Genomic DNA, 13,924 nt, shown 5'->3' with positions numbered 1-13,924 from the left:
AAGTATACTAAAAGAAGCGTGTAAGATTAAAAAAGAATTTCCAAATTGCTGTCAGTTCATCTGTTGGGTCTTCCTAATTGTGATTAGGATCCTGAGGTTATGTAGCGTTGTCATATTGGAGGGTGGGAGTGACTAAGTTCTGCATGCTCTGTTAACTCTCGAGAACGCACTTTGTAAGGACCATTTTTATCCTGTTTTCAAACTGAAGGTCATTCAACCTATATTAGTCAACACTGAAATAGCTTAAAATGCCTTGCGCTTTAAAATATATGTGTTGAAAAGCATTTAGGCAAAGAGCTAGTATCTTTTTTTTTCGAAAAAGCAAATTCCATAGTAATTTTTCTAACACTGAAAAAACAGTGAGTGATGGGCCAGGCTAGTGGCGCAGTGGTTAAGTTCGCGTGCTCCACTTCAGTGGCCCGGGGTTCGCAGGTTCGGATCTGGGCACAAACCTAGCACCCTCACCAAGTCATGCTGTGTCGGCGTCCCACATAAAATAGAGTAAGATTGACGCAGATGTTAGCTCAGTGACAGTCTTCATCGAACAAAAAGAGGAAGATTGGCAACAGATGTTAGCTCAGGGCCAACCTTCCTCACACACACACACACAAAAAACAGTGACTGACATGACAGGACTTCTTGGTTTACAAAAGGTAATATAAATTTGAATTGTAGGGGTACTTGTCTCTACTATGATGATGAAGATTTTCTCTTTTAATAATCAAAGGGAGTTTCTCAATAAAAATGGAAAGAAATGCCTACCTAACATATCTAAGGGCATTTAATCCAGAGAAAAAGGATTTTAAAAAGAATTTTTTCTACCTGAAGAAAATCCAGCCTTTCACAGACATGTAGTTGGAAATGGGAGGAGTATTTTAATAGCCTCTTCAGAAAATTGTGGATGTCTTCTTGACAAGTAGTACTTTCTTAAAGATTAGTTGCAATGTGGAATCTGAAACCATTATAGTGAACTTCCGTAGTCTGTTTAATAGTCTATCCTGTTACATTAAACTTCATCCATCTTGTACTTTGAGTGGACCTTTAACCCATGCATGCTTTCGTCATAGCATGCATTGGTAGCTTGGAAAATGTTGGGTCACTGACTTATGCAGATTTTCTAAGTGCTGACACCTTTCATTCCACAATATCCAAAAAGCACAATCACATTTATTAATAATGCCGCCAATGTCCCCCAGAGAAGTCTAAGTATTGGGAAGCTGTCAAGCTCATTGTGGCAGATGGAGCTTTTCCAAAATTGTAATTTTTGCTTGAAACCTCAAATTTTATCATTGGCAACCGTATTTGGTCAGTGGTTTTCCTTGAAGTGACAAGCTCACTTTGTTCATTTTGGAAACAAATGTCTGTAAAATACCCAAGTCTGAATAACCACAGTTTTTCAATGTCCCATTAGAAAAGCAGCTCCACCACGTGAGTGGCCTTCTTCAAGAATGCATGAAGCAGAAGGGTTTTATGTGAACTTACTGTTTCATCACTCAGAATATTAAGAAGACAGGTACTCAAGGGCTGAGACTTAATAAAATCAATAAATTTTACTGCACTGTCAAGGGCACTCTTAAGTGAAACTGGCTTTTTTCCCCCAGAATGGAAGGTTAGTCTTATTTGTCACTGCCTTGACTTGAGCAAAGGTGCTGGAGTTTTCCGGTGTGTTGACTTTGATGGGGCACATACAGCCAGTGGTGGGGAAAAAAGCAAATAACGCCTTCATGTTATCGTGGACTGTTTCAACCTTGTGGACCCCCTGAAGGCCCGTCAGGAGTCCTCTGACCACACTTTGAGAACTGCTGGACCGCCCGTAGGCGTGCACTGCTGTTGTAAAGCATCACTGTATGTAATCCACCGATCTTCAGGAACACAGGAGACAGGGACCACTGAGTTTCATAGGATGTGTGACGATAACCTCATCCCCTCGTCTGGTCCCAATCTTAACACACACACCGTTCCCTGGGGGGAAAGGTTTCTTAACCACCCACTTCTCAGCAGGAAAATAACAAACCGTGGCTATTTTTCTTCTACATTTTTGATATTTGAAAAAAAAAAGTAGGAATACTACGTAATCATTATTCTTTGCCACTCCCGTGTGTGTGTGTGTGTGTGTGTGTGTGCACGCTTGCAATTCCTCCAAGATGTGTAGACCTATATATCTGAATATACCTTTAAAAAGCACCAACCAAAATGTCAAGGAAGTTTGGTATAGACTAATTTTTCACTATATTACTTGTGACTTAAAAATGAGTGAGTTGAGGGGCTGGCCCCGTGGCCGAGTGGTTAAGTTCGCACACTCTGCTGCAGGCGGCCCAGTGTTTCGTTGGTTCGAATCCTGGGCGCGGACATGGCACTGCTCATCAAACCACGCTGAGGCAGCATCCCACATGCCACAACTAGAAGGACCCACAATGAAGAATATACAACTATGTACCGGGGGGCTTTGGGGAGAAAAAGGGAAAAAAAAAAAATGAGTGAATTGAAATCTTTCTTCCCTCAGGTTAACTCAGTCCTTGCAGACACTGGCTACTTTCTCTCTGGTGAAGGGAAACTTGATCATGCTTAGTGACAAGCAACACTTCTGTAACTAATGTCCCGTTTGGACGACCAAATCTTTCAACCAAGAGTCATCAGAAATTATACGCTCTTTCTTTACTATCTAGTCTATAAGTATGATACAAAAAAAATATTGACCCTCTACTTACATACATGTATATATAAGTAAGACAGCTTTCTTGAAACAAGAATTACCCTCAACAACCTGCAGTGCAAATTGATATTTCTATGATATTTTATTTTAAACTAAACTACTCTTGACCCATTAAACTGCTTTCATGACCCATGAGTGGGTCACCGTTTACAGTTTTCAGAACACTGGTGTAGACTTGCGTTTCTGGCAGCCCGGTTTCTCACATTCCAGTCATAGTAGACATGCTGTGCTGGTTCCTGGGCCACCCCTTGTTAAATGCGCTGTCTCCTCTCTCATCCTGTTGGCCTGTCTGTTGCTGCAATGAGAGGCCCCGGCTCCTTGCCAGAAGTCTCTTCCCTTTGCCCAGGTGACGCCAGCCCTCGGCTTCTGGCTCTTGGCGCCAACTCCTTTTGTCTCCTAGACCAGTTTTCCCAAAGTGTAGAGTGAGTACCACTATGGGATGCGAGATGATTTTAGGTGGCATAAGGATGAACATTTTAATAGCTACATATTTGTGTATCAGGAAAAAATATATCTAGAACATCCAAATCTATGATTTCATGGAATTGTTGCCTAAAGACTAGTTTCTTTTAAAAGTTAATTTCAATAATTATACAAGTCCTAAGGGGATATGACAAAAATCATAAAAATGGCGCCTGGCTGAAGTTTGGGAATCGTTGCTGATGAGTCAAGGACCTCTGTCATTCTTCCCCAACACGGTGCACACCGCCCACTCCTCCCTTCCTGCAGATGCTCACACACTCGCAGCCACTCTAGGTACATACCAAAAGGTACATCTGACGTTTAACAGATTTATCACAGCATTTCTCCTTTCTTCTCACCTCACATAGGCTTATCCTGTCAATTTTCCCTGATATTCTAGTCTCTTTTCTATTTATTTCCTAATCCACTGAAATACCAAGTCCAAACTATTTTCATCCCTGCGATACTTCTCAGACATGCTCACATAATTTTTACACTCATTGTAAAGACATTTTAACTATCCTCGCTGATTCCAGGCTCTCCCATAACCATCCCTTTCCACTCTACGCGGATGTTAAAATCTTTTCACATTGCCAAAAACAGCTGGAGGAAATTTGCATTCCCTTCTTCTATCCTACCCTCTGAAATCGAATTCCATTGCTGTAGCTCCCCGTGGTCTCTATCAGTCTTTCTGTAACTTCTCTCCAAGAACATTCAGCTCTCAGATGAAGGCCATTTGCCTGCAAGTGTCTTTACCTTCAGAGCGTTTCCTCTGCCAGGCCGTCATCTGAAATGCCCTTCTTTCCTTGGCTTCCTTGAAGATCGGCCTCAATACATCTGTTAAAGGAAGCCTTCCTCTCAAAGTATTCCTTAGCATTTGTGTACACTAAGCAGTTGCTACAGTTTTCTTTTTACTTAAACTACTTTGTAATTTTTTACAGTGTTACATATGCAGAAATATAGTTCCCACAATTAGAATATAACCGTTGCCTAATTAGAATATCACCTTCTGAGGGCAGGGCCTGTATCTGACATAATACCCAAATATCGCTTAGGATGTTTTTGGCTTCAAAGTAACAGAAAACTCCAAATCAAACTGGCTTGAAGGGTAAAGACACTTATTGTCTAGTGTTGCAGGTCCAGAGGTGGGTCAGGCCCCAGGCAAGGTGAGATACAGGCCTGCTCAATGATGTCACCAAGGACCCAAGGTCTTTCTCTCTCTCTCAGCACTGGCTTCGTCTGAAAGCTGGTCCTCAGTAACAATCAGGGCTACATGATGTCTGTGGCGAGAATAAAGGATGGGGCAGGGACATGCATGTGGGCGCTGGCTCTCCCCAACCGTAAGTCCTTCCCTTTAGTCCAGGATAGCTTGAGAAAGACTGTCACCATCCTAATGGTGTAAGGAAAGGGCATATACTGTGACAAAATCAGGGGGTTATTCTAGGTAAGAAGGTGGCGGAAGAGTAATGGATGCCAAGTAGTCAGCCTACAGTATCCACTACAACTTAGTACAATGTGCCACACACTGAGGGGCACACATTGCTGATAAGGGGCCTGCAACTGAGTCTAAAGTGGGGAATATATGTGTGCGTGTGTGTGTAAATGTATATGCGTATATCTATATACACACACACATATATTCATGCATGTTAGTACTTCTGTAATACATAATATTACATATATATTTATATATATTACATATATAATATCATCTAGACTATCAGAAATACCATCTTTTCTGAATCAAGGGATAAAGTAATTATTTAGATAAGAATCAGAGCATACATACAATACACTAAACACATAAGTATAGGTAAAATTATACAGTATCAGGGAACTAGAAAGTAAAGAACTAAAGGTAAGAGGCACTAGATGACGTGATTACTTATGTAGAAAATCCTAAGCAATCAACAAAACAGCCACTAGAACTTACAAGTCAATTTATCAAGGTCACAGGATACAAAGCTAATGTACAAAAATCAATTGTATCTTTATATGCTAGCAGCAAACAATTGGAAAATGAAATTTTAAAAGCAATTTCATTTACAAGAGCATCAAAAAACATAAGATGCTTAGGAATAAACTTAACAAGAAGATATGTAAGACCTCTACACTGAAAACTACAAAAGATTGCTGAGAGAAATCGAAGACGCAAATAAACAGAAAGATATCACACAGTCATGAATTAGAAGACTCAGTATTGTTCAGATGTGACTTCTTCCCAAACTGATCTGCAGATCAAATGCAATCCCAACCAAAATGCCAGTAGGCTTTTTTTTTTATTATTGTAAAGTGTAAATGGAGATACAAAGGACTTAGAAGAGGCAAAGCAATTTTTAAAAGGAAGGACAAAGTTGGACAATGTTTGCTACCTGATTTCAAGACTTACTAAACAGCTGCGATCATCAAGACAGGATGGTCATGCTGAAAGTATGTGTTGTTAATGCTGTCCAGTCGATTCTGACTCTAGTGCCCCTGTGTACAGGAGAGCAGAACCCTGCCCGGTCTCTTCGTGCCATCCTCTCCCCTTCCAGCACTATATCAGACATGCTCCACTGCTATTCATAGGGTTTTCATGGCCATTTTTTTTGGAAGTGGGTGGCCAGGTCCTTCTTCCTAGTCTGTCTTAGTCTGGAAGCGCCACTGAAACATGTCCGCCATGGGAGATCCTGCTCGCATTTGAAATCCCAGTGGCATAGCTTTCAGCATCACAGCAACATGCAGCCACCACAGTCTGACAACCAACAGATGGGTGGTGTGGTTCCCTGACTGGGAAACAAACCTGGGCCATGGCAGTGAGAACGCCAAATCTTAACCATTAGACCACTAGGGCTAGTGGATGGAAGTATAGATATAGATCAATAAACAGAATGGAGAGTCCAGAGATGGAGCCCACATATATGGTCAATTGATTTTAGATGAAGGTGCCAAGGCAGTTCGATGGGGGAAGATAAAATCTTTTTTTCTTTTCTTTTTTTTTTTTTTTTTTTTTTTGCTGTGGAAGATTCTCCCTGAGCTAACATGTGTGCCAGTTTTCCTCTACTTTGCATTTGGATCACTGCCACAGCATGGCTGACGAGTGATGTAGGTCCGCACCCAGGATCTGAACCCGTGAACCCAGACCACAGAAGCAGAGTGTGCCGAAGTTAACCACTAAACCGTAGAGCCAGCCCCTAAAAATAAAGTCTTTTTAACAAGTGATGTGGAACAACTGGAGTCAGTATGGAAAAAATAAACCTAAATCCTTACCATATATCATAATGAAAAATTAAACCAAAATGGATCATAGACCTAAATGTAAAAGTCAAAATATAAAACATATAGAAGGAAACATTGGAGAAAATCTTCAGTCTTGGGGGAGGCAAAGATTTCTTAGATAGGACACAAAATGCATGAAACCATGAAAGGATAAATCGGATCTTATCAAAATTTTGCTCTTTGAAACACATGGTTAGGAATATGAAAAGACAAACCACAGAATGGGATAAAATGTTTACGTGTGTATGACCAAGGGTCAGATCTAAAGGCTTGACTGGGGAATGACTGTTTCCAGGCTCACGTGGTCCAGCAGCGGGGAGAGTCTGCTAGTAAGACAGAGCGACAATCTTATGTAGCTTAATCCTGGAAGTGATGTCCCAACACCTCTGCTGTATTCTGCTGGTTAGAAGCACGTCCCTCGGTCCAGCTCACACTCAGGGAGAGGGAATTACACAAGAACATGGGGATCATCAGGGCCCATCTCAGAGTCTGCCTGCTACATTCATACACCTCAGTAAGAACAAAAGAAATCCAATCAAATGAGCAAAAGATTTGTACGGTCACTCTGTAAGAGAAGATATATGAATGGCCAATAAACACATAAAAAGATATCATTAGTCCTCAGGAAATGTGAATTAAAACCACAATGAGAAAGCATCACACATCCACTAGAATAACTGAAAAAAAAAGACCATGCCAAGATTTAAGGAGGGTGTCAAGTGACTGGAGCTCTCATACGTTGCTGGTTGAAATGTAGAATGGTACAGCCAGTTTGCAAAACTGGCTGTTTGTCATGTTCAACATACACCTACCATATGACCCAGTCATTCTGTTCTTTCATATTTATCCAAGAGAAGTGGAAACGTGTTCACACAAAGAAGTGATTGTGTATGTTTATAGGAGCTTTATTCGCAATGGTCAAAAATGGAAACATCCCAAATGTCCCTCAACAGGTGAATGGTTAGACAAAATGTGGCATACCCATACAATGGAATACTACTCAGCAATAAAAATGAAGTGAACGAATCTCAAAATCATTATGCTAAGTGAAATAATCCAGGTGCAAAAGACTGTATACCGTGTGCTTCCATGTATGTAAAATTCTGGAAAACATCTGTAGTAACAAAAAGTAGATCACTGGTTGCCTGAGACCGCGGATGGAAAGAGGAATGAAACACCAAGGGGCAGGAGGAAACTTTTTGGAGTCATAAAAATGCTTTGTATCTTGATTGTAGTGGCAGTTTCATGTTGACTCATCAAATCGTACACTTAAAATGGACACAGTTTGTTGTAGGTAAATTATATCACAATAAAAAAGAGACAATAAAAATCTTTCTTAAAAGATTTACATTTTGACGTATGCAAGCCTTCCATCTGCATTGAATTGCCTGCGTCCCCAGTTCACCCGAATCCATCCTGATGAGCTACGTAGCACGGCAGAGAGTGAATAAAGATCACAGAAGTCCCCGGAGCCAAGCGCAGAAGACGCAAGGGAAGCATTAACAGGTCCCTTTATTTCAGCTTGACTGTTACACTTCCTCTTGATCACTTTATGTAGATCAGAGCAGAACAAAAGTGGAAGTCATCTGTCTCAATCATTTCTGTAACTTTTCGCCAATTCATGGCCAGAGTTTCCAGAAATGACAAGATAAAAAGGGCTGAAAAGCTATTAACAGTGGTCTGTCTGGAAAGGGTCAATGAGTAGGCCAATTGTAGGGGAGGGGAGTAGAGAACAGTGAAGAAAGACTTCCTTGTCACTTTACGTCATTTTTTGTGTTGCTTTATAATAGAAATACAGCACATTTCAAAGTTTGTGGCTTGAAGCATTAAGAATTGAAAGGTTAATTGAACTTGTTGAACAATACATATTTTTTTGTTTGCAGAGTATTATGGTACTATGAGTTGTCAACAAAATAGAAATGTGTTTAGCTCCCAGTAAGTCACGCTAAACACAAACCTAGTAATAAAATATTTTGATTAGCAAAAAATAAAAGCAAATATGGATGTACTTGTGAAAGGCTAGTGAAATACATATTTCAGACCCTGACAGATGAGCTCCAGAGAACCGGAATTTGAGGAGTAACAAACTAACCTATGTCTGTGTAGGGTTCCTACTTCACATGTTTGTGCATTTCTAGTCCTACCAGGTTTTATTGATTCACCTACCATGGTTCCTGGCTCATAGCAGATATTAAATATTTGCTGAGTGACTGTCTTCAAAATCTTAACATTGTCTACTTTTTAGGGGAACTTATAATTTAACAGAAAGAATCCAGATAAAAAGGACTTTTTTCATTTAGTCCATTTTCTTCATCTCTTATTTAATAACACTGCCTTTGAAACAGATTTTCAGCTGACTTGTTGAACTGTAGAAATTGTTTGCCACTCTGAAAAGATACTGTGAAATAAACGTTCTTTAAAGGAAATCATAAATAAATGTTAGGAAAGGAACTAAATTTATTTTCAGCACCCAAACTTGTTATTTGAAAAAGTATCAAAACGGACAAAACCTTTTCCCCAAATATACTGATGAAAATCCATCAGAAGAATTAATAGGTAAGGTGTTAAATATCTTATATTTCTTAGTTTTTATCAAATTTCTACACCATGTTAAAAAATCAATTGTTTTCACTTAACAGAAACAAAAATTGTAGGGTGGCAGCAGGAGCTGGCAAAGCCCTCTGCCAATATCCAAACCAAGATGTGAAGTCTGTCAACAGCTTCTAGTCCTCGGAGAGAGTCTATTCAAATAAAAATGTTTGCTGCTGTTACTTCTTAGCACACTTTCTTTTCTCTTCAAAATGTCAGTTCCAACGCCCAAGGGAAAGTGGGTATAATCGTTTCTAAATAGGAATGAGGTCCAGGAGAGGCCTGAGTAAATGGAGTGAAATCATCTCTGAACCCATCTCTGCTATTAAAATCAATGTTTACCGACCACATTCTTAATTGATTTGCTAATAACGAGCAATTCATTTCACTGAAATATTTTTAGACTGCCTACTATGTGTCAGGCACAGGCAGTACAAAGATGATCAAACAGAGTCATTCTTCCCCTTCAAAGAGTTTGTGGGACTTAGAGGAGACAGAAAAGTAAATCACAACCCTGCGCTAAGTGCCTCATAGAAGTCTGCGGGTGAAGAGAAGCAATTACCCAGGGAAGTTGCGAGAAGAGGTCAGGAATCAGGAAAGGCTTTCTGGTGAAGACTGAGCCTTTTTCTTAAGACTCATTCTTAAAGAAATGAGTGGGAACTAGCCAAGTGGCAGAGGAAGCAGGAGGAGAGGCCAGAATGTTCAAACCCTTAGCCCAGTGAGCAGAGTATATTCCGGGAACTATGCATCAAGGCTCGGGGAGGGACGCAGAGGGAACTGGCAAGCAAGGGTGAAGCAGTAAGATGATCAAGCCCCTGCTGTGCGCTGAGGAGTCTGCACGACATTCCTAAAGCTTCCCAAGAGTCACCGAACGGTTCTAAACGGCGAGTAACAAGAACAAGTCTGTGTTTTTAAAAGGTCACTCTGGCTCCAGGGTAGAGAATGGACTAGAAAAGGGCACAACAGGAGGAACTGGAGCGGGTCCAACAACCAAGCGTGAGATGGGGCAGCCTGACTAAGGAGTTGTAGCAGAGATGGAGACAAGTGAGGCCGCCTCAAAGGACACTAAGACAAAGCCAGAGGACTCAGGCACTGCTCTAGGTGGATGAGTTTGAATTGTCTGTAGAAAATTCAAATAGGGATGAGCAGGAGGCGGTCTGGAGCTTAGGAGAGCCGTGAGCTTGCGATGAGGCTTGGAAGTCAGCACAGGGGTAGGGTGAAGGCTGATTAGAGAGTGCAGAGAAAGAAGGAGACGGTGCCCGCAGCTCCTGTCCCGGCCCTGGCACGGGTGGGAGGTCCCCATCCTGCCTCTTCTTCCGCACAGAGGCCTTTGCAGAGCAAAGCCAGAGCTCAGAGAAGACAGCAGGGAGAAACATCAAAGCTTTGGGTTTCAATATGCTAAATTATTCAGGAGCTACTTATCCAGTATTTAAGGTTGATTTATTTCTTGCAGTAGCTATTTAGGATTACCAAAAAAAAAAAGCAAAGTGAACTCATATCCGACCTCAGTGCATAAAGGAGAGTTTTTTTGGCAGTTGTTTTCTGATTAAGTTTTCAGTCTTAAGTTTTCCCTTCTGATAGGGAATTCAAATTACATTCAAAATACTGTATTTTGCTGCACCTGGGTGTAATTATGTAAGACAAACCTTAATAATTTAGCATTTTTCACCAACCAAAAAAGTCACACTTGTAACGGCTCCATATTTTTCAGGCAGTCTCTCAATAAAGTTCAACTCAGAGCTTTCCGCTCCCTCCTGCCCCATTGAAGTCCAGTAGCCCAGAGTGGCTGCAGAAGCCGACGGTATACAGGTAGAGCTATTGTGGATCTGCATGAGGCCCAGCGAGGACAACCCAGTGCCTTTCTATCGTGCTTTGTCAGTTTTGTCCTCCAGAGGGATGAGCTAGCATCATAAATGCAAGCCCTTCTCTGTGCACAAAGAGCATTGCCCGAGCCCTTCCCCCTGCTCCCCTCCTCTCCGGGCTTCCCCGCCCGCCTGAAATAGCTAAAATTAAGTCTGGCATAGAAGTCTGTTGAGACTTTAAGAAAACATCACCATGAAAGGGCAACCAACGACCACCAACTTTAAGTTATTTCTAATAACTAATCCATCACCCATCTGACCCTGTCAACATTTATGTGCATGCCTAAAAAGCTTTGCAGGCCTTCAAATTCCTGAAATCAACCTAGGGTGTGACAGAGAACAATTTCATCCACCTTTTTCTAGTGTCCTGTGACTGTGCTCCTTTCTAAGAAAGAAAACGAGATGTCTCACTAAGTGAAAACAACCTATGGAATAAATTCAGCCTCACTCTCATATTATATGGAAACATTTCTATTTTCATCTACTCCAGCACACCCTTTATCAAGGGAAGTAAAACCTAAGAGACTCACATTAGTTTGTTTCCATTTCTATTTTCTCTGCCAACTTCTACAGTAGTGGGTACAGGACTTTTTAGTCTGAGGACTACTTTTGCAGAGTTCACAGCCTCCAGAAATACATACTCCCACTTGCTGCTCATTTTTGCCTCCCAAAAAAATATTACAGGTGAAATTGACAGTGATCCTAGTAAACATCCATTAGAGATTTCTTCTTAAAATTATGTGAAAATTACTGCAATAAAGTGTAAACTTTTCAAAAATTAGGATGATTGACACTTCCACTATGTACCACCATACTTTTTTTAAAATTAAACTTTTCATTTCAAGATCATTGTAGATTCACATACAGTTGTAAAAGAGATAATACAGAGAGATCCTGCATGCCGTTTATCTAGTTTCCCCCGTGGTAACATCTTGCAAACTATAGTACAGGAGAAATTGGGATCCTCATGTGGTGCTGGTGAAAAGGTGCAGCCACTGTGGTAAACAGTTTCGCATTTTCTCAAAATGTTAAATATAGAGTTACCATATGACTCAGAAATTCCATTCCTGGGTCTATACCCAAGAGAAATGAAAAAATATGTCCACACAAACACTTGTACATGAATGTTTATAGCAGCAATATTCACAGTAGCCAAAAGGTGGAAAGCATCTAACTATCCATTAACTGATGAACAGAAATACAAAATGTGGTGTATCCATACAATGGAATATTAGTCAGCAATGAAAAGAAATGAAGTGCTGATACATGTTACATGGATGAACCTTGAAAACATTATGCTGAGTGAAAGAAGCCAAAGACAAAAGACCACATATTATATGATTCCATTTATATGAAATGTCCAGAATAGGCAGATCTATGGTGACAGAAAGTAGATTAGTGGTTGCCTCGGGCTAGAAGTGAGGATTAAGGGAGTAATAGGCAGTGACTGTTAACAAGTACGAGGTTTCTCTTTGGGATGATGAAAATGTTGTAAACACAGATGGTTGCACAACTTTGTAAATATACTGAAAATCATATTTTATGGTATGTGACTTATATCTCAATAAAATTTTTTTTTTATTTAACCCAAATTGTCATTTCCTCCACACAGTTAAATCAGCTTGACTTGACTCATGGGGGAAAAATATAGAGTGACATCACAAAAGCAGGATATTAACATTGACACAGCCAAGATACAGAACATTTCCATCACCACAAGGATTCCTTATGTTGCCCTTTTATAGCCACAGGTACCTCTGTTCCCCCACCCCCACCCCTGGCATCCACGAATCTGTTCTCCATTTCTCTAATTCTGTCATTTCAAAAATGTTATGTAACTAGAATCATACAGTATGTAAGCTTTTGAGATTGGCTTTTTTCACTCAGCATAATTCCCTGCACATTCATGTAAGTGGTTATATATTTTAACAGTTCATCTCTTTTTATTGCTGAGTAGTATTCCATGGTATAGATGTAACATAGTTTGTTTAACCATTCACCTGTTGAATGACATCTGCTATTTCCAGTTTGGGCTATTGCAAAGGAAGCTGCTATGAACGTTCGTAGACAGGTTTTTGTGTAAACATAAGTTTTCATTTCCCTGGGAGAAATGCCCAAGAGTGCAATTGATGTGTTATGTGGCAGTTGCATGTTTAGTTTCCTAAGAAACTGCCAAATTGTTTTCCAGAGTGGTGTAAGGACTTTGCATCCCCACAGCAATGCAGAAGTGATACTGTTTCTCTGCATCCTCCCCAGCATTTGGTGTCGTCACTATTTTTATTTTGGCCATTTTAATAGGTATGTAATAATAGCTTATTGTGGTTTTAATTTGCATTTCTTTAATGACTAATAATGCTGAATGTCTTTTCACGTCCTTGTTTGCATTCTGTATATCTTTTTCAGTGTACTGTCTCTTCATGTCTTTTGCCCACGTTGTAACTGGATTGTTTTCTTTTTCTACTGTGGATTTTTGAGAGTTCAGATGTAGTCCAGATACTAGTCATTTGTTGGCTGTGTGGTTTGCGAGTATCTTCTCCCACTCTGTAGTTTGTCTTGTCATGCTTTTAACAAGGTCTGTCACAGAGCAAGTGCTTTTAATTTTAATGAGGTCCAATTTGTTAATTTTTTCTTTTATGGATCATGCTTTTGATGCTCTTTGCCTAGGAATAGGTCCTGAAGATTTTCTCCTATTTTTTCTAGAAGTTTCTTAGTTTTACATTTTATTTTTAAGTCCATGATTCAATGTAAGCTCATTTTTGTATAAGGTGTGAGGCTAAGGTTGAGGTTTATTTTTTTCCTTTCGATGTCCAATTGCTATAGCACCATTGCTTTTGCACCTTTATCAAACACTGATTTGACACATTTGTGTGGGTCTATTTCTAGATTCTCTGTTTCTGTTGAACACTGTGTCTATTCCTCTGCCAATACGAGTCTTGATTACTGTAGCTCTACAGTGAGATTTAATGTGGAGTAGGGTGATCCCTCACACTTCATTCTTCTTTTTCAAGACTGTTTTAGCTCTTCTAGAGCTTGTGCCTTT

General features: G+C 40.2%; 1 protein-coding gene across 22 annotated transcripts in view; it reads left to right on the top strand.

Moving 5' to 3' along the window:
- PRKAG2 (protein kinase AMP-activated non-catalytic subunit gamma 2) overlaps positions 1-13,924 on the top strand; it is a 279,715-nt gene that overhangs the window by 198,323 nt on the left and 67,468 nt on the right. For 4 of the 22 annotated variants that reach the window (XM_070616882.1, XM_070616876.1, XM_070616883.1 and 1 more), the window contains one exon: positions 13,073-13,182. The exons of the other annotated variants lie outside the window; for them this stretch is intronic. The gene's annotated coding sequence lies outside the window, so the exon portion shown is untranslated. The remainder of the gene's footprint in view (positions 1-13,072; positions 13,183-13,924) is intronic. 22 annotated transcript variants of the gene reach the window in all.

This window comes from Equus przewalskii, chromosome 4 (genome assembly GCF_037783145.1).
Source record: "Equus przewalskii isolate Varuska chromosome 4, EquPr2, whole genome shotgun sequence".
Taxonomy (NCBI): domain Eukaryota; kingdom Metazoa; phylum Chordata; class Mammalia; order Perissodactyla; family Equidae; genus Equus; species Equus przewalskii.
Note: the sequence above shows the minus strand (reverse complement) of the source record. Positions and strands in the feature narration are given on the sequence as shown.